Raw genomic sequence first — 20,456 nt, forward strand, 5'->3', positions numbered from 1 at the left:
ACGGCACATAACAACAACAACAACAAGCCATATTTGCCTCATTGCTCTATCCAGAGCTATGGAGGTCTTTCTTATATTGTCTTTACTTCTCTCAGGCATCAGTGCTTCGGAGGGAGAAGAGTAATCACTTCCGACACGGATTACTCAGATCACGTTCCCATCTAATAGTGAATGTTAGTCCGACACAGCCGTCTCTTGTTTCTCAGTGGTGGTGTGCACCTTGTTACATCCAGTGCTGAACAATTTTCAAGGAAACTTTCAGACTAAGATGAGCTAGGATTAAAAGGTCTGGGAATCAACTTTCTAAAATCAGAAAGTGAAAACCTGATGGATCGCCACTGTCCAAAATCCCTTTACATGGTGGTACTGGGAGTGGAGCTGACTCAGCAACAGCTAACAACCACTTAATTACTCCAAACTACTGTGAAGTTTTATTCTGATAGCAATGGCTGTACTCCCTAGTTTTGCATTATTTTTATATTTTGGATGATTCTATTTTCCAAAGTCGTCGATGTCATGTATCACTGTTAGATTCAAGCATCTGATAATCCAAATCCTCGCTCCACTCAAATCTTTATCATCTATGCAATTTTAGCTATGTGCTCTATTCCTTGAAACTCTGCTGTCTTTGTAGGTTAAAAAAAGGAAATAATATCTAACTCTAGAGCTTTCATAGTGTGAACCAATAAAAAACTCAACAAATCATGTACTGTCTGGTGCTGAGTATTTAAAGAAATAAATGAAAGCTACACTTATCAATGAAAGATGCTGTTCCATAAGTTAAAGCAAATTAGTAAAATGCATAACAACATTTCAAAGCTGTAAAACAGAAAAATTAGGAATAATCGGATTCATGACTATTTCCTCTGGGAAGACTGTTGAATTCTAGCTCATGGACTCAGATCTGTTCTGATTGTTTAAAACCTGCTTGTATTTTAGTGCCTCCCTAAATTTTCTGTTTCAGTAGCACTCTAGGGGCAAGGCTGCTGAGTAGCCATGCTTTCTCTCCTGGGAGCTATTAACTGTATTAAAAAATAACATATGCTTTAGCACCTAACAGGGGGAGTTGAAATGAGCTATTAGTCTTAAAGTCAACAGAGCTACCAGCCAGGACCCTTTAAGGACAACAGAATGCAAAGTACTGATTTACCAAACAAAAAGCTGGTTTTCTGACAATACTACCTTCTGGTGCCTTTTGTAAAAAAAGTGGCCAAGAAAACAGTCTTTCTTTGCAAGTTAGAAAAAAGAAAGAAAGGAAAAAAGAAATTTTTCTTCCTAGAGTTAAATAAACTGAGAATTATAGGTTTAATGTAAAATATTTTTCTGTAAATCTCAGCCAATTTAATTCTCAGGAACAAGTTCTAATTTAAAAATTAAATGCAGATTAGAGGTTTATTGTGCTCAATTCATTGGAGGCTTTAAAACATTTTCATCTTTCACAAGCATAATAATGTTGGATTGTTTTCTTTTCTATTTTATATCTATCCTGAAATTAGCCAAGGTGGAGAGTCAGAATGAGGCTGCACTAGCCTAGTCTCACACTATGCAAAAATCAGGGCTGTCGTTTTCAGGGGCACTGGGAATACCTCACTTCACACAGGGAAATCAGCCACATGTAAGCCAGAGCAGCCAGCCCCAAGCATGGCACAATGAAACTGTGGGGAAAACCCTGGTGAGACAGAACTTCCATCAGCATGATCTTGAGGGAAATTGAGAAAAAAAAGAAACAAACACATTTTAATTGGACTTTGTCAAGGTTTACAATCAAAATAAGACATTTTCTCTTTGGCATTTATTGCTATCCATCTGGGGAAAAAAATTCCCAAAATTTCATTCAAGCCCATTTGGGCATGATAAAATGGTATCATTGATTTGGTAAAATAAATATTACACTGAAATATTCCTCATTTTAAAAATTATTAATTTCATTGAAAATTTACAGACACCTTGGATTTCCATGAAAACATTTAGTGAAATCATACAATAGGTTGCTGTCATTAAGTGCCATGCAGTTGGCTCTATGACTACCTACAACAGGAAAAAACCCTACTCAATTCTGTGACATCTTCACATTCTCTGCTGTGCAGAAGCTCATCGTTGTATCCACTGTTTCGATTCATCGCACTAAGAGTCCTCCTCTCTTTCACTCACCCTCTAGTTCTCCAAGCATGATGTCCTCCAAGAACAGACCCTTCTTGACAATAAGATGAAATTCCATAATCTGTGATTCTGAAGAACACTATCGGTATAGTTCTTTGAAGACAAATGTGTTTGTTCTCTTGACAGTTCATTTAGAATGTTGTTATGTGCCATTGAGTGGACTACGACTGACAGTGATCTTATGCAAAATAGCTCTACACCGTGTTCTATCCTGAGCCAGTCTCACGGTCTCTGACATATTTACCACCATTACCACAGTGTCAATCCACCTCATCCAGGGTCTTCCTTTCCTGTGCTTCCTGACTACCCTTCTAAGCATGAAAGAAAAACAGATCTTTTCTGGCAACATGCCCAAAGTATGTAAGATGGAGCCTCAAAATCCTTGCCTCCAAGCAGCAGCTTGCTTTCACCATCTCCAGGACAGATTTGGTCATTCTCTTGGAAGTCCATGGTATACTCAGTACTTTTCTCCAGTTGTTGTTGTTGTTGTTATGTGCCATCGAGTCGCTTGCGACTCATAGCGACCCTATGTACAACAGCCCTAAACTCTGCTCTGTCCTGTACCAATCTCATTGCCTCTGACACACCCATCCCGATTACCCCAGTCACTGAATCAATCCACCTCATAAAGGGTCTTCCCCTCCTGCGCTGTCCCTCTACCCTACCAAGCATGATGTCCCTCTCCAAGGACATGTGCCTCCTTGCAACATGTCCAAAGTATGTCAGAAGAAGCCCCAGAATCCTTGCTTCCAAGGAGTAGCCTGGTTTAACCCTCTCTAGGATGAGTCTGTTTGTTTTCTTGGCAGTCCATGGTACATTCAATACTCTTCTCCAGCACCACAGCTCAAAGGCATCAATTCTCCTTCTATCCTCCCTAGTCATTGTCCAACTCTCTGATGCATAACAAGTGATTGCAAAAACCATGGGCTGTATCAGGCAGACCTTAGTCTCCAGAGAGACATCGTTGCTCTTGAGTACTTTAGAGAGGTCCCTAACCACAGACTTTCCCATCGCAATACGTTTTTTTTTTGTTTGTTTGTTTGGTTGGTTTTTTATTTCCTGGCTGCTGGTGCCAAGAGTGTTGACCATAGAGCCGAGCAAACTGAAGCTGTGAACGATCTCAATCTCTTCGACATCCATTCTTCTTCTGTCATTGGTCACTGTCTAGCTCTCTTGTAGCAAGTAATTGTGAAGACCATGGCCTGAATTAACAACACAATAGTCTCTAACTCTGAGAAGAGTTGGAATTCAAGAACACTGATTGTGCTTATGTGAAACATATAATTGGGCCGGGAGGCAGTTATCAGAACAGAGCAAGAAAACACTGCATGGTTCAACATCAGAAAAAGAGTACACCAGGGATTCATCATATCTCCATATCTTTTGAATCTATATGCAGAACAGATCATCTGGCAGATTGGGCCCTATGAGGAGGAAGGTGGCATCAGGATTGGAGGAAGACTCATCAACAGACACAACCTTGCTTGTAAAAAATGAGGAGGACCTGAGGAATTTGTTGAAGAAGGTCAAGGACTGTGGTCTTCAATATGGATTGAAACTCAACATCAAGGAAACAAAGATTCGTACCACTGGGCCAATTGGCAGCATCATCAAAGATGATGAAGAGACTGAGATTGTTAACAGATTCCATTTGCTTGGTTCCACAATAAATACTCTTGGTACCAGCAATCAGGAAATCAAAAGATGAATTGCATTGGGAACATCTGTTGTCAGGGACATCTCCAGAACACTGAAGAGCAACAATGTCAGTCTGGTGTCTAAGGTGTGCCTGATCCAGGCCATGGTTTTCCCAATTTCTTGCTAGGCATCAGAAAGTGGATAAGGACTAGGGATGATAGGAGAAGTGAAGCCTTTGAGCCATGATGCTGGAGAAGAGTATTGAGTATTCCATGGACTGCTAGAAGAATAAACAGGCTCGTCTTACAGAGGGTGAAACCATGCTGGTCCTTGGAGGTAAGGATTTTGAAGTTCTGTCTGACATACTTTGGGCATGTTGCAAGGAGGGACCAGTCCTTGGAGAGAGACATCATGCTTGGAAGGTGGATGGTACAAGAGAGGAAGACCCTTAATGATGGACTGACTCAGTGACTGGGATAATGGGGGTGGGTGTGTCAGAGACAATGAGGTTGGCACAGAGCAGGGTTCAGAGCTGTTGTACATGGGTTCGCTATGAGTCGCAAGTGACTCAATGGCACTTAACAGACTTCCTTGCTCTTCAGCACTCTGGAGAGGTCCCTAATAGCAGATTTCCCTAATGTAATTCATCATTGTATTTCATGGCGGCTCATGCCAAGATTATTGATTGTGGAACCAAGCAAGCTAAAATTCGGAATAATCTCAATCTCTTCTCCATCTCTCATTATGCGGCCAGTTGTCCCAGTGGTGAGACTCTTCATTTTCTTGATGTTGAGCTTCAATCTAGATTGTAGACTACAGGCCTTGACCCTCTAGAGAAAATGTTTCAGGCCCTCTTCAGCTTCTGCAAGAAAGGTTGTGTCATCTGCATAATGTAGGTTGTTGATGAGTCTTCCTCCAATCCTGATGCCACTTAGTTTGCCATTTACCACAAAAGAAAAGTAGTAAATACTGGGAGATGGTACCGATATTATTCATAACTTTGTTTCATGAGTTTAATAGACATATCAAGTAATTACTAATATTACTAAATAATTAAGCAAATTTAATATGGTAAGACTATAAAAAAATTGTGTAAGATAGAAAATTGTCAGAAAAGGGAAACAAGTACTTTATACTAAAACAAACAATTGAAAAGAAGTAACACTATATCTTGTTAAAGATAGAGATCATGCTAGACTTGGACAGGCAGTCTGTTGTGTTCAGCTCCCATAGAAAGGCCTTGTATTTAAAAAGAAGGAGGAGGAGGAGGAAGACCCCCAATAATTCCTTAACCTCATTGCTATCAAATGGAAATTGACTCCTTGTGACCATTCACTGTGTTTTCAGAGGCTGTAAATGATACAGGAGAAAAATGCTCATCTTTCTCCCACTGAGCTGCTAGTGGATTTAAACCAATTGCCTTCAGGTTGGCTCCCTAATCATGCTCTAGACTTAGTAAAGCACCTAATAAATCTTATCTTGTTTTTTTTTCTAAATATATTATATTTTCTGTCATTATTCAGAGAAAAAGTAGGGAATGGGAGAGTCTGCAATTAAGAGTAAACTCACTGACTTTCACAAGGACAAATACTGTATAAAACCATCACTATAGAATGAGGATGAAGTTGCAAGGAGGGGAGTGTGGAAACAAAGTAGTGTGGATGTGCAGGGGGCGGGGATTAATCATGAGGTTGTAAAATTTGATTGAGGGGATGAGGGAAATGGGAAGGATCTAGTGTGAAAAACAATGTATTTAAAATTTATAAATAAACTAGTATAGAAATAGTGTAAAGTAAAAGGTATGTGAATGATTGTATGAAAAACAATGTAAATGAAAGATTGTCTAAAACAATGTATATGAAAGAAACATACTGTAAAGGTTTTATTATATGAAAATCAATTAAAATTATTAAAAATATTGATTTCTTGGTTACACTTCCACTTTTACTACTATTTTCATAAAGAAGAGTATTTTGAACTAACTTTTCATAGTCATAATATGAGAGTGGCCCATAAAATATTTTAACCTCTAACAAAGGGTTGTTGTTGTTGTTATGTGTCATCGAGTCGCTTGTGACTTATAGCGACCCTATGTACAACATCCCTGAACTCTGCTCTGTCCTGTGCCAATCGCACCGTCTCCGACACACCCATCCTAATCACCCCAGTCACTGAATCAATCCACCTCATAGGGGGCCTTCCCCTTCTGCGCTGTCCCTCCACCCTCCCAGGCATGATGTCCCTCTCCAAGGACCTGTCCCTCCTTTCAACATGTCCAAAGTATGTTAGATGGAGCCTTAGGTAAAAAAAAAACAAAAAACTTAAAACAAAAAAAACTAACAAAGGATACCAATTGAAAAAAGTAGGAAAAGCTTAGAATTTTTGAGTTTCAGCCCAGAAAATATCTGTTATTTTTCTTTCTGTACCTTTATCTTTTTCAGGACACTTGTTTTTATTTAATATTATAATAAAGTCTCTGCTGCCCTGGAAATAGTGCCTCTTGACAAAATAGTAATTTTCCTGACTTTTCTTGGGTTTTTTAATTTAGCAGTCAGCATCTCTCCTTTGTATTTATCCAGCTTTCTTTCTTTAAACTTTAGCCATAGCAGGTAATTGTACTGCCTATCTAAAGGCAAGCAGTTCAAATCTACAAGCTGTTCCCCTGGGTAAAGATGGGCAGTCGCCTCGGTGCAATGGCCAGACTCCGAAAACCCACTGAAGGGTTCAATATGAGTCAGTTCTGACTCAATGACACATAACAACAACAATTCCAGAGGCTTTCCGTCGTAGATTTTAAATTTAAACAGCACGCTGAACTCTGAATGAAATGTCACACCCAGTTCCTTATCCTATTTCTGGGTCTCTTTTCACTCTGTTCTCTCTGACCGATCTCCTCATGGACACTAAATTCATAGTTCTGGATTAAGTCCAAGTACTCCGATCATGCTACAGTGCATTCAGGAAGTTCTGCTTCATTTCGCATACTTTTTCTATCATAACATCTGTCTTGCACGTAATCGAACACCACCATCTACTACAGATCACACAGCTTCCTTGGCAAGTGGGTTTAGATTATCAACGAGAAAAAGAAGCCTCTTCCACCCTTAAATATGCCTTGGTCCTTGTCATCATCCACCCACATACTCACTGCCTTCTTTGTCAATTCTGTTCATTCTACTCTGGTCCTTGCTATGCAGGTTCAAAAGGAAAGAAATAAGAAAGAATAAAACATTTTTTTTTAAATTTTCTGTCTCTTCTTCTCCCTTGGTGGTGGTGGGGAAAGGTTTGGCAGATTCAAGGGGAATTGTGAAACAGCATGGTTGGCACTAAGTCACCTCACCAGTCATTTGCATGTTCCCGGCAGTCATCCCAGGGCTGCTCCTGACAAAACCTGCACTGGGATTTCAAAAATAATTCACTAAGCAGTTCTTTTTTCCTTACACTTAAGCATCTCAAAGCAGATGCCTCAAGCTGGGTTTGGTCACTGTCCTGAATCAAACTGTTATTTGCATAAGTGCATACGTGGCTTGCTTTATTCAGCAACTGCTCCACTTTCCTCATTCCATCCCTCTCAACACACACACATGCACACATGTTCGCTCCCACAGGTGCACAAACTTGAACTTAGATTAGGCTGGAATCAGTGGCATTAATACTGGAATGGTGCAAAGAATTGCCCAACAGGAACAGAGATTCATGACTCTCTTTGTCTTTCAGAGACAAACCAACAGTATAAGGTGAATCAAGGGCCTTCTGCTGCACTGGAGAGTGAATGTGTACACAGTGGTGATATCAGTGTCAAGGCTGAAGAACTCTTAGGGCACAACCAGGCATTTTCTCACTTATCTACGGGCATCCTATTGTTTTTTACCTTTGTTACCTTGGGGCTAATGTGAAGAAAGATAAATTGAGAGTCTCTGCATAGGACTAAGTTTAACCTGGCATCTAAAAGAACTTATTTTGAAAAAAAAAACAAACTTATTTTGCCATAAGAGGAGGGATACCCCTGCTCCTACAACGAATTAACCACTGACAGATCACTGTAGCAAACCGTCTGAGCAGAGACAAGCAGAGAACTCCCAGAGGCCTCTCCCACTGAAGCGGTCCAAGAGGTCAGGCAAAACCAAAAGTGGTGCTCAGTCAAGTAGAGCGTTATCACAATGGTGATAATGGACCTATATTTTCATCTGCTGCTAAAAACAAAGGGAAGATGGTAACTAGGCTGTACCATGTCCTCAAGGGAATTGCCGACTTTTAAATTAGGTTCAATACTATGCCTAGTATTCTGTTTCTTCAGATACTCTAAACTTGTAAATGCATCTGCTGAACAAATCTTCTCCATGCAAAGGTGTGTTTTAATTAGGTGCACAGGTGTGCATAAAATGGTAGTGAAAGGTGTTCTGTGGAAGGCTTTGCAAACCCCTTTAATTATCTATACAACAGGTGTGGCAAGGACTTTGTTGCCTGCTTTCCCATATCAGACCTCAGCTGAAGGCAGTGGGCTGAGGGGTGGGGGCTGATGAACGAAGATGCTGCTGGGTTTAAGTGACTGTATTCAGGGCGGCCCACCTTCCTCAACAACACACCTATGCTGAGACTGCCAACAAAGCTGGCTATTACTGCCAGTTCAGGTAGCTTTAGTGAGTGGGCCTTTATTCCCCAGACAAAGCTGTGAGATTAAAGATTTCCTTATATAAGGACAGAAAAGCCATTAGCAACTACAGGGTATTAAAGACTCTGAGACAACCTTCAACTAGTTAACCGATAGGATGACTTGAAAAGACCTCATTCTATTACCTTAATTACCTAGTCTCTTTATATTACATTTATACCATGAATTTCTTTTGGGTTCCTCTTCTGGGGTTTTGTTCCCCTCAATTTTTCCATCTTTCCTCTCTATCTCTGGAACATATAATATGCTGTTAGTGAATTCAGAGCCCCAAAAGAACCAGGATTGGGCTTTGGTTTTTGGAGTTGGGCTGCCTGAGGCAAAATTCAGACCCTGCTGCTAACCAGCTCTTCACCTGTAGTTAGCATGCAGCCCTCTTCCTTTTTACTGTTCTTGCTTGAAGATAGAGACAATAACAGTTACAACCACAAGGCTTGTTGAGAAGATTAACTAACAGAAATACATTAATAGCCTTACCTACCAAGGACATGGCTTTAGTACTGTACATAATATATGCTACTGTTATTAAAAACAAACATTTAAGTAGGAAACACTATACATTTTGCAAACAAAATAGAAACCTCAGGAGACATGAGAGAACAATGCTCTAATAATTGCCTTTTTCTTTTTTAGAATTCATACTTCACACTAAATGAGAAAGGAGATTGTTATTTTAAAGATCAACAAAAGAGAGAAGTGTTCATCTGGCTTTCTTACACAAAATGAAACAAAAAGTTGATTAGCAACAGCTTTCCTTACAAAATAATTTCAGATAACAGAGAAAAATATTATATATATATATATATATATATATATATATAATTTGTAATTCTGGTGAAATAGTGTGACTATTTAATAAACATCATTAACTGCTAAAACCATTAGGTAAAAAGGCTGATGAGCGACCCTTTAATAGATGGAACAAGCTAACCAATTGAAAAATAAGAATACATACCAAACAATTGTAACATTACAGAAAGTGAGACAACCAGATAGGCTTTCTTTTTTAAATACAATAGGAAACTATTTTTTCTTAAAATCATAACTGAATCTTATTAAAATTCTAACTTCAAATTTATAGGAAACATAGAGGTCAGAGGAAAATATTAAACGACATCATAGTGATACAATAGGCAAAGATAAGGTTATGGGACACTGTACATGACTAAAGGAGTTTGGTAGCCTGGAGCTTCAACGCAGATTCAAAGGTGCTCTTAGGAAGAATGATGGGAAGTATTCAGTGTCATTTACAGCCTCTCAAAACCCACTGGGGGTCAGCTGTGAGTCAGTTCTAACTTGATGGCACACAACCATCATAATAGCATAAAGGTAGTTCCAGTGTGTTAGGCAGTAGAGAGCTGTGTTGCTAGCCTAAAGGCCTTGTCTATTTGAGGTTTGAATCCACCAACCACTCTGTGGGAGACAAAGGGGTGATCTCTCATGATTTATAGCCTCCCAGAAAATCAGTTCTGAGTCAGTTATGACTTGACAGCAATAACTTGACTACAGTACAAATGATTTAGGTTATTAAAAAGTTGGAATGAATGGTGGCATGGAGAAGGAAAGAAAAATTAAACTGATAAAAAGGATAGTGTCAATGCATGTAGCAATCCAATAAAATTGTGAGCCTTGTTTATAGTCAGATTTAAAAAAGCAAGTATAAGAATAAAGTTGCAATAAAATCAGAGAAATAGGAATCATTTTTAAATATTTGAATATATTACAACTTTTTTGTTTCATAATCATACTGTCAGAAGAAATGCAAGGAAACACTGCATGGTTCAAAATTGGGAAGGGCGTACGCCAGGGATGCATCTTATCTCCATACCTTTTCAACCTATATGCAGAACAGATTATCCGGGAGGCTGGGCTCTATGAGGAGAAATGTGGGGTCAAGATTGGTGAACGATTTATCAACAACCTGCGTTATGCAGATGACACAACCATGCTTGCTGAAACTGAAGAGGACCTGAAGCGCCTGCTGCAGAGTGTCGAGGACTGCAGCCTACAATATGGATTGAGGCTCAATGTCCAGAAGACAAAGATTCTCACCACTGGACCAATTGGCAGCATCAGGATGGATGGTGAAGAGATTGAGATTGTTCACAGCTTTAGTTTGCTTGGCTCCGTAGTCAACAGTCTTGGGACCAGCAGCCAGGAAATTAAAAGGCGCATTGCCATGGGAAAGTCTGCTGTTAGGGACCTCTCCAAAGTACTGTAGAGCAATGGTGTCTCTCTGGAGACTAAGGTGCATCTGATACAGGCTATGGTCTTCCCAATCACTTGTTATGCATCAGAGAGCTGGACAATGACCAAGGAGGATCGAAGGAGAATTGATGCCTTTGAGCTGTGGTGCTGGAGAAGAGTATTGAGAATACCATGGACTGCTAGGAAAACAAACAGATTTGTCCTGGAGAGGGTTAAACTGGGTGGCTCCTTGGAGGCAAGGATTCTGAAGCTCTGTCTAACATACTTTGGACATGTTGTGAGAAGAGACCAGTCCTTGGAGAGGGACATCATGCTTGGGAGGGTGGAGGGACAGGGCAGGAGAGGAAGGCCCTCTATGAGGTGTATTGATTCAGTGACTGGGATAACTGGGATGGGAGTATCAGAGACAGTGCGATTGGCACAGGACAGAGCGGAGTTTAGGGCTGTTGTACATAGGGTCGCTATGAGTCGTAAGCGACTCGACGGCACATAACAACAACAACAACAATCATACTGTGGGTATGCTTTTATTTAAAAATATATTTTAAATTTATATTTTATAAAATTATACAGAAATGATTCTTGTTAAGATCTTATATTCATTTAGATTTGTGTCAAAATACTACAAGTATAAGGAAGAAAGAATGAGTATGGGAATAGGTGAAACAAGGCTTGGTTGTTGCTGAAGTTGGGAGTGGAATAATTGGAAATTTATTTGTAGATGTGTCTGAAATCTTCTATAAGAAAATGTTTAACTGGAAACAAATAAAACCCCCTATTCTTATAAAAATAACTAAAGTAATAGTTTTCAAGTCTTATGTTGAAGTAAAAAAAATAAAATGGAAGAAAACAAGTCATTGGGCCTACAGCAATAAAGATTGCTGTGGGGAATCTGCTTCTGGAAGGTTTTTGGGGATGAAAATCATTACCTCTGTGAATTTCTGGGTTTAGGACAGTAACTCACATGTATTACACAATTCCTATGTTGTTTGCTGAAACTTTCCTATATAAGCCTTGCTCCTTATATTATGATTTACTACTTTTGGATGGAGACCAGCAATTTACACTAAGAAAAGCACGCTACGTAATTCTAACGTAGGTGGTTCTGGAGGCACTCTGTAAAGCACTGCTTTCGTGCTTTGTCCTCATGCCTATTGTTTGAGAAACAAGCACCTAAGGATTGTTTCCTCTTTCAGGATACACTTGTATTGATCAGGTTCATAGACAAATGTTAAAGAAAGGGTTCAATGTCTATACAGTAAGGGGAACATAAATAAATTAAGACAAGAATACTTAAGTCAGTACACTCATTGTATTACTGTCTAGTATGTAGAATTGTGGCGGGATATACACGTAGTAGTATACTAAAGGTATTTCAGTATGATTGCTCAGCAATGTACATTTTGAAAAATACATCACACACTTTATATAAATATAATGTTATTGCATATACAGAAATACAGTTTTTAAGTTTCCTTGAAATTTGGCCAATTCAGATAATTATTTTATTTATATTTTACAGAATCAAGCAGTAGTGTTGTTGAAGCCTCTGCAGGAAAACGGGCATTCTTTCTTTTAGGTTCGTCATATGATTGTTGTTGTTAAGTGCCGTAGAGTCATAGACAACCTATAGAGACCCTATGAATGAAAGTCTTGAACAAAAAACATTCAGCTTTTCTCCAAGTTCATAGAGTTTGCAGATGCAAGCATTTTTTTTCTTTTTTTTTTTTGAAGTGGATGCCACTCCTGCTTCCAATTTATATGATTAGTGTCTTGTTTTATTTTGTTATTGTAGCTCCTTCTCTTTCCCTAATTTCCTAAATCCTTCCCACAGGTTTTCTTCCTAAGTCTTTTGCATAGACTCTATAGGCTACTATTTCTTAGTACTGTATGTGTTTCATTTGTGGCTAATCTAATACTATATATCTATTATAGTATTATAATATACTCTAATAATAATAATAATATACAATCTATCTAATCCTATACATTCTGAGTGGAAGTGGTTTGTACAACTATGGAATAAAATATATTAATGTTGTGATACCTCTTTCTGGCTTTGTCTGCATGGAATACAGTTAGCTGAATTTCCCATACCTTTGGTTTCTGATAACTGAGGATGTCAACTATTATTTCTTTTCCTTTTCTGGTTTATTTTCTCTTACAGAGACCTTAGAGGATATGTCATAGATAGTACTTGCTTAAGAAGTATAGCGTGGATGGAATTTTATTAACTATTTCTTCTGTTTTCTGTTTTCGAATTCAACTATATTCTTATAAACACATGCCATTATACTGTGTATTGTGTTGTAATAAAACTTATTTTAATTAATCAACCACTGTATAAGTAAATTTAATGTGATATAGTGCAATGAACCTTGCACCCAAAGTTCCTTTGTAGCTGTCAGAAAGAAATGATTTAGCATTAGCAAAATATCCTCATTTTATGCTCTAGTTTTTCCTCATCTGTAAATAAGAGGGTAGTCAGTTCTTGTCACTTCTCCCCCTCCCCCTGTGGATGAATTTCTGATGGACAAAATGAACCAGCTCTTTAAGTTTGTTGGTTGGTAGCCGACCTCAGCATGTTTTATCTGTATTTAATTAGCAAAAGTACTTTTGAGTCCTGCTATATCTATAGCATTTTAAATTAATATTTGAGAATGAATGTTTATGAAAAGTGCATACAGCAAGGTTGCTTTGTGTGTCTTGGTTATCTTACACATACTGCTACTGTCAAGTATCACAGGGCAGGTATACGATTCTAAAATAAAAGCAAAAGATCTCCTTCTGGATAAAAACCACCTGAAACTGAATGCTATTGAGCTGGAATTGACTCAAAGTTGACCCTGTAGGGGAGATTCCAAGAGAAGATTGTCTACAATTCTCCTTTGGAGTTGCTGGTGGATTAAAATCACCAAACAAGGGCCAGATTTGGGTTAATAGTGTAACTCTCCGTGCACTAAGCCACCAAAGAAGTATAAGATATAATTTCTATTTTTGAATCTGACAGTTGTAATTAGATTCATTAAAGTTTTTTTATGCATCCAGCTGTAAAGCTAAGACAGTCTGCATGTCCATTTGTCTTACTACATTTTATACTAATTACCACATATCCCTTATATACTGATTTCAGAGTTAAATTCTCACCCTAGGAACATCCAAATGCCAAGCATCTATTATATGCTTGGTATTATGATAGGTTCATAATATATTTTGTTTTAGTGGATTCAGCAATAGTAATAGTAATTGTGTATTATATGTGAAGAAAATAAAGCCATGAATTTTAAAATAGCTTCTGCAAGATTAGCCAGTCAGAAAGGTTTGAGCTTTGATTCAAATCCAATTCCTGTGGTGCAGTAGATTGATTTTCCAAAAGATCTTTCCCAGTCTTTGCTTTTGGCTTTCACCACATGACTGGCTAGAGCTACTCTAATAATGTGAAAAAGATAAAACAGATAGCACCCTTTTAGGGAACATGCATACAAGGGGTAAACTAATAGCAAATTGATTGCTATTGAGTTATGTCAACCTGACAGACTTAAACTGAGAAGACTCAGAAGCAGAAAATAGGGATCTCACTACCACAAAGATCGAAGAAGCAGAGATTGTAGCTTGTTCTTTTGGGTTCCTGCACAAGACAGACAGCTCAAGGCAAGAAACAGAAACAGAGGTATCTGAACCAGAGATTTACATAAGACAGAGTCAAATCTGAATTGCTCTCTCAGGAGCCAGAGCCAAGGGCTTTGCTTTTGACTAGGTCTACCGGAAGGCGGGGCGGGGGGGGGGGCACACCAGGGTATTATAAAATTGGCAAGATTAAAAGAGTTGTATAACACTGGCCAAAAGCCTCAATCAAGACTAATGGTCAGAGGTCTGGTGATTGTGCCAGTGAAGCTGTGCTGACTAATGACTTTTATACTGACCATTTCCAACTTGAATTGTAATCTGCCAGTCCTCTAACAGGTGAACTCTGGTGGCCTAGTGGTAAGGAGCCGCACTGCCATCCCAAAAAGCACATGGTTCTCGTCTACCAGTTGCTCCATGGACAAAAGATAGGTAACCTCCTCCTATGTGATAAAACTGTCTCTGAACACCCACCGGAGGTCACCTCTGAGTCAGTTATGACTTGACAGTACGCAACACATAACATATTCCTCTAAAAAGTCCCTTAATGGTGACCATGGCCTGTGTGACTTTTGCAATAGACTAGCAGACCCAATAGTAGAGTTGTAAAGATCCTAGAAGCAGCAGCTGGTGTTAGAATTGATAGAAGGAAGTGCGGAAATGTGGGGGCATGTCTGACACCACTGGAATTGGTTTTGTGCTGTGTATGTTGAGCTGCACACTCTTCCCCCTTAACAAGTTAATAGAGTTCAGGCATTTGTTGCCCCCATGCTGTTTTCATACTTCGATGGATGGAAGAGGCCATGAGGCATCTACTAACCCCCTGGAGCTCCAGACACACAGAGTGAATTGCGGGGCACTGCATACCACTCAGGGGAAGAAATCAATAGCAGAGTTGCCCTCCACAAACCAATGTTGTTCCTTGAGCAAATGTGGATGTGAACCAGGAAGGTTTCTTTTTCAAAGTAACATACACTCCTCTGCAACATGCTATTTGTAAGCATTTCAATCTTAAAAATGGAAAGAATAAGTCAACACCTATTCACTTTATATATTTATAATGCTTGACATTACAACATATCTACACACACACACCACGCCACCTGGAGCTCTGAAAGTGTATTGTACTCATCACAATAATTCATACCTATTTACACCAGCAATACATTCCTATGAAAAAGACATTCTTCCATATAATGTTAGTACATTTTTAACTGAAAAAGAAACAATATAATTTCAATCATTTAATTCAACATTCATATTTCACTCATTGTTTGAAATATGTTCTTTGCAGGCATTTTAATGTACTTTTGTGCCTAAGATATGTTTACTATCCCTTTTATTGTTTTAATAAGCCTATTTTATGATGCCTAGAAAACATTATAAAAAAGACAATGTTCGTCTTATAATTATTCTGTGAACCTTATATTTGAAAACTTTTTTTTCAATGATTTTACAACTTTGGTCTTTAAATTATAAGTCTATTGTTTAATAAGTGAACAAACTATGACACAACCCTGCTTGCTGAAACTGAAGAGGACCTGAAGCGCCTGCTGCAGAGTGTCAAGGACTGCAGCCTACAATATGGATTGAGGCTCAATGTCAAGAAGACAAAGATTCTCACCACTGGACCAATTGGCAGCATCAGGATGGATGGTGAAGAGATTGAGATTATACACAGCTTTAGTTTGCTTGGCTCCACAGTCAACAGTCTTGGGACCAGCAGCCAGGAAATTAAAAGGCGCATTGCCATGGGAAAGTCTGCTGTTAGGGACCTCTCCAAAGTACTGAAGAGCAATGGTTTCTCTCTGGAGACTAAGGTGCATCTGATACAGGCTGTGGTCTTCGCAATCACCTGTTATGCATCAGAGAGTTGGACAGTGACCAAGGAGGATAGAAGGAGAATTGATGCCTTTGAGCAGTGGTGCTGGAGAAGAGTATTGAGAATACTACGGACTGCTAGGAAAAGAAACAGATTTGTCCTGGAAAGGGTTAAACCGGGTGGTTCCTTGGAGGCAAGGATTCTGAGGCTCTAACATACTTTGGACATGTTATGAGGAGAAACCGGTCCTTAGAGAGGGACATCATGCTTGGGAGGGTGGAGGGACGGGGCAGGAGAGGAAGGCCCTCTATGCGGTGGATTGATTCAGTGACTGGGATAATTGGGATGGGAGTGTTAGAGACAGTGCGATTGGCACAGGACAGAGCAGAGTTTAGGGCTGTTGTACATAGGGTCGCTATGAGTCGCAGGTGACTCGACGGCACATAACAACAACAACAACAACTTTTAAATTAGAGAAGTTTAGATATAAGAACACTCAAGAGAGATTTTAAGGGCTATAGAACTCTGAAGTTATCCAAATGCAATTTCATGCATTTGAGTAACGAGTTGCTCTGCCAACCTAAAGGCAAGTAGTTCTAATCCTCTCACTCCTCTGAGGGAGAAAGATATACATAATCAACTCTTGTATGATTTACAACTTTAAAAGCTTGCTGGAGTGTCAGTTATTAATCCTTTCCAATTCTGTGGTACATAACAATAACAACAAGGAAAGGGAAGCTACAGAGAGTTACATAAGAAGTACAGTTAATACCAAATATATAAATAGATAGGCAAGATGAACAGTATGAAGGGTAAAATAACTACATCAGTAACCACACCCATGGCTATGGGTTTGGCAAATTACATTTCAATAATCATATTAGTAAGCTCTAAATATGTACACATATACTGCAGTCAATAGAAGGCAATGCTGTGTATGCTTCTTAATCAGCACAAGCAAACATCCTAAAGGAATGCGTTGTTGGTTCTGGGACCCCAGGATATGATGGATAAGTATTATTCTAAAGTCTCATAATCTTTGGGTCCCTTGGTGGACAAAATGATCAATTGGCCTAAAACAGCCCACAGATACAATGATGTGCATCCTATATTAGTGAATAGCATCTGGCATTTTATGTCTGTATGGTTTGAGTACCATAGAAGATCCATATATTTATCTCATCCTTACCAGAATAAAGAAGAATAAAGAAAGTATAATATGTGAAATAATGAATCCTCTGTGCACATGTGTTGGTAAAAGTTATCAAATCAGGAACACTCAAGAAAATGAGGAAGCTCAAAAGAGAAGTAGCAGTATTTGCATGTTTATGATTTAGCAATTTGTTGGATGGTATGTGTCTACCACAAAGGAATAGTAAATCAGGACATTCAAGAATGTTCCAGACAAAGGAGGTATTCAATGGTGTAGACCCAAGATTATGTATATGAATTATTAAGCCATAAAATAAAGTTCAATTAGGATATGTTGTGCGTGTTTGTTTTTTTTTACAAAAACAATAAAAACAAAGTAGTTGTTGAGGCTGCTATGACTACCACATTTCCTGTGGGGGTTTGACTTCTTGCTTTAGAGATTTCATGAGACATGATATTTAGAGATTTCATGAGTCATGGTTTCGTGAGACATCTCAGTTAATTAGCCTAATGCCATTTTAGTGGTTCTGTTTCATGTCCTGTTTATTTCTATCTACTTGGGGTCTGAAAAGCTTTCAAGTGGTCAATCATAAAAGAATTGATCTATTCACCTGGCACAACAGAAAAATGGAGATCTGGGAATAGGAGGACTAACTAAATATGTATCTAAGTGTCTCCATAAACAACCTGACTTCTGCCATTGGATGATGCCCGGTTACAATCACAGAATATTTTTATCAGAGATTATACTAAAAAAAAAAATCCTGATTAAAGTAGAAAACACAAAAATAGAATTTAAAATCTCATGGAATTCAGGGTTTACAAAGCCATGAAATCTGAGTGGATCTCCAAAATGACTATCCTGAGAAAAATTTTTATTCCTTAAACCAAAAGTATTCCCTGAAATCTTCTATAAACTAAATGATAGTTTTGCTTAGAGAGTAAAGAATGCAAAACATTGACGGTGAAATATCTAAAGCACTTCATGGCAACCACAGATAAGTAGTTGGAATCCATCCACTGCTATAGGAAGAAAGAGGGGGCACTGCTTTCATAAAGATTTCCAGCCTTGGAAACCCCATAGGTAGCTATACACTATCCTTTAGTATTGATTCTTATGACTCTGAATTGGCTGGACAGCCATGAATTTGGTTTGGATCTTAATAAAAAATGTCTACTTTTTACATTTTTTTAAAAAATAAAATTGTTATTTTATACTGATTTACTTACAAAGTTCATGGACATTGTTTTTCCACATTGGATCTTTTCAATTTCCTTTAATCACTCCTCCCTCCTCCACCCATCAAATTGTGTGACTCAATGATTCCCCCCTCTTCACCTATCCTTTCCCCTCTGCGCCCCCATTCCCCTTGGATCTCACTAGTTATCTTTCTATTTCTACAATAATGGTCTTATACAGTATTTCAAGAGAAATTTTTACTCTTTTGGGCATCCTGGTATTCAGTATTATTTGCCACAAAATTAAAAGGCATCATTTTTGTTTGTTTATAAAATATTTTTTTTATGCTGGTTTACTTACAAAGTTTGTATACATTGTTTTTGAGTGCCTTTGGGATTGTAGCACAACTTCTTGCTACTAGGTCACTAGGGCTTTAAGATTATACAGAGTAGCAAATATTTTCAGTGGAAAATGTCAATAAATTATATTTTTTAACTAAATGATTTGTGCTTCTTAAAGAAGACATGAAGTTTAAGGCATTCCTAAAACAGTCTCTTATATGCTATGGCATCTACATAGTCTCTTCCAAGTCTTCATAATAAGTTTATCTGATTTCTGTTAAGTAATCTATTCAATTTGAAATTATTCTCCTGTGTTTGGAATTATTCTTTCTTTATGTTTCTTAGTTGTTTTTGCTTGTTTGCTTTTGTAGTTACAGGGGATTGTGAAACGTGTTGTTGTCATTGTTGATTGCCATCGAGTTGAGCACGACTCATAGCAACTCTATGAACAAAAGGCCTGAAGCCTTTCTATAACTATTGTTTCTGAAAGTTCATAGAGTTTCCAAAGGCATGTTGTTTAGGAAGTGGATGCCGTACTTACTTCCAAACTTGTCTTAAACTGGGAGCTACATCAAACATTGTAAAAACATAGACCTAGGGAATTCTAGCTCAGGAAATTGCATTGTATTACTATAATATGTTGCAATGCATTGTACCTCCTTGTCTACATTACTCATTGTTGCTAACACTGTTCCTGTTAATGACCAACTCATGGTGACTTCTTGTGTAGATTCTATGTCCACGTAGGGTTACCTTTTTAGGTAACTCTGGATGTGTTCAAAAGATCAATCTTTTGGTGAATTTCCAAGCACTTAACAGTTTGTAGCACCCAGGGAGTCTGTTTATTAACATTAGGTGGGCAATATCCTCCTGTGCAATCTACTGACTCTGAAAACCCACTGGAGAGTCAGGTGTGGCTCACTTCTGACTCCACGGTACACAAAAACAACACAACACTGGTCTGACTCATAAGGACCCTCTGTTAGGTTTCTGAGACTGTAAATCTTTCTCTCATGTAGCAGGTGGTGGATTCAAAGCAATGGCCTATTGTTTCACAGTTTGAGACATTATGCACTGTAACACCAGAGCTCCTGTTACTAACAGTATGATATGTTATTTAAAGAGTATGGTCTTCATTCTGGTTTATGGGATTCTATATGTTTAAATATATATTTATTCTATGGATACAGGTAAAACAATATCCTTCAGTTCTGATTCTAATTTGAGTTTCTGTCTCACATAATTTTAAGATCATATAGAGATTTTATTTCATGACAAAGGTGGTGACAAAGCCTGGAAAATACTACACTTTTTTTCTTCTCTAAGTTTTATGGTTTTCTTGAATCCTGCTTTGACTTTCACAGGCCGAATATAACTGCTTTGTCTACCCTTCTTTCAGGCTTTGTGGCAGCTTCTGTTAAGTTCCACTCTGAATTGTTCACTCATATATCAACCAAGGACTTGTCTATGGAGGAGTCTGTCTGTGAACAATAAGATTAGACTTTATTGTGTGAAATTTGCAAGTACTAAATTTGTAAGGAGAGTATGACATATGTTTTCTTATAAAATATAATTGTGGCTTATATAAGAACTTTAAATACAGACTAATACAAATTGTAAAATCATGATCCATAAGTCAAATCTTTATATGGTTTGCTTTTG

Source organism: Elephantulus edwardii, unplaced genomic scaffold, assembly GCF_000299155.1.
Source record: "Elephantulus edwardii isolate Elephantulus edwardi_28Jun2011 unplaced genomic scaffold, EleEdw1.0 scaffold00025, whole genome shotgun sequence".
Taxonomy (NCBI): Eukaryota; Metazoa; Chordata; class Mammalia; order Macroscelidea; family Macroscelididae; genus Elephantulus; species Elephantulus edwardii.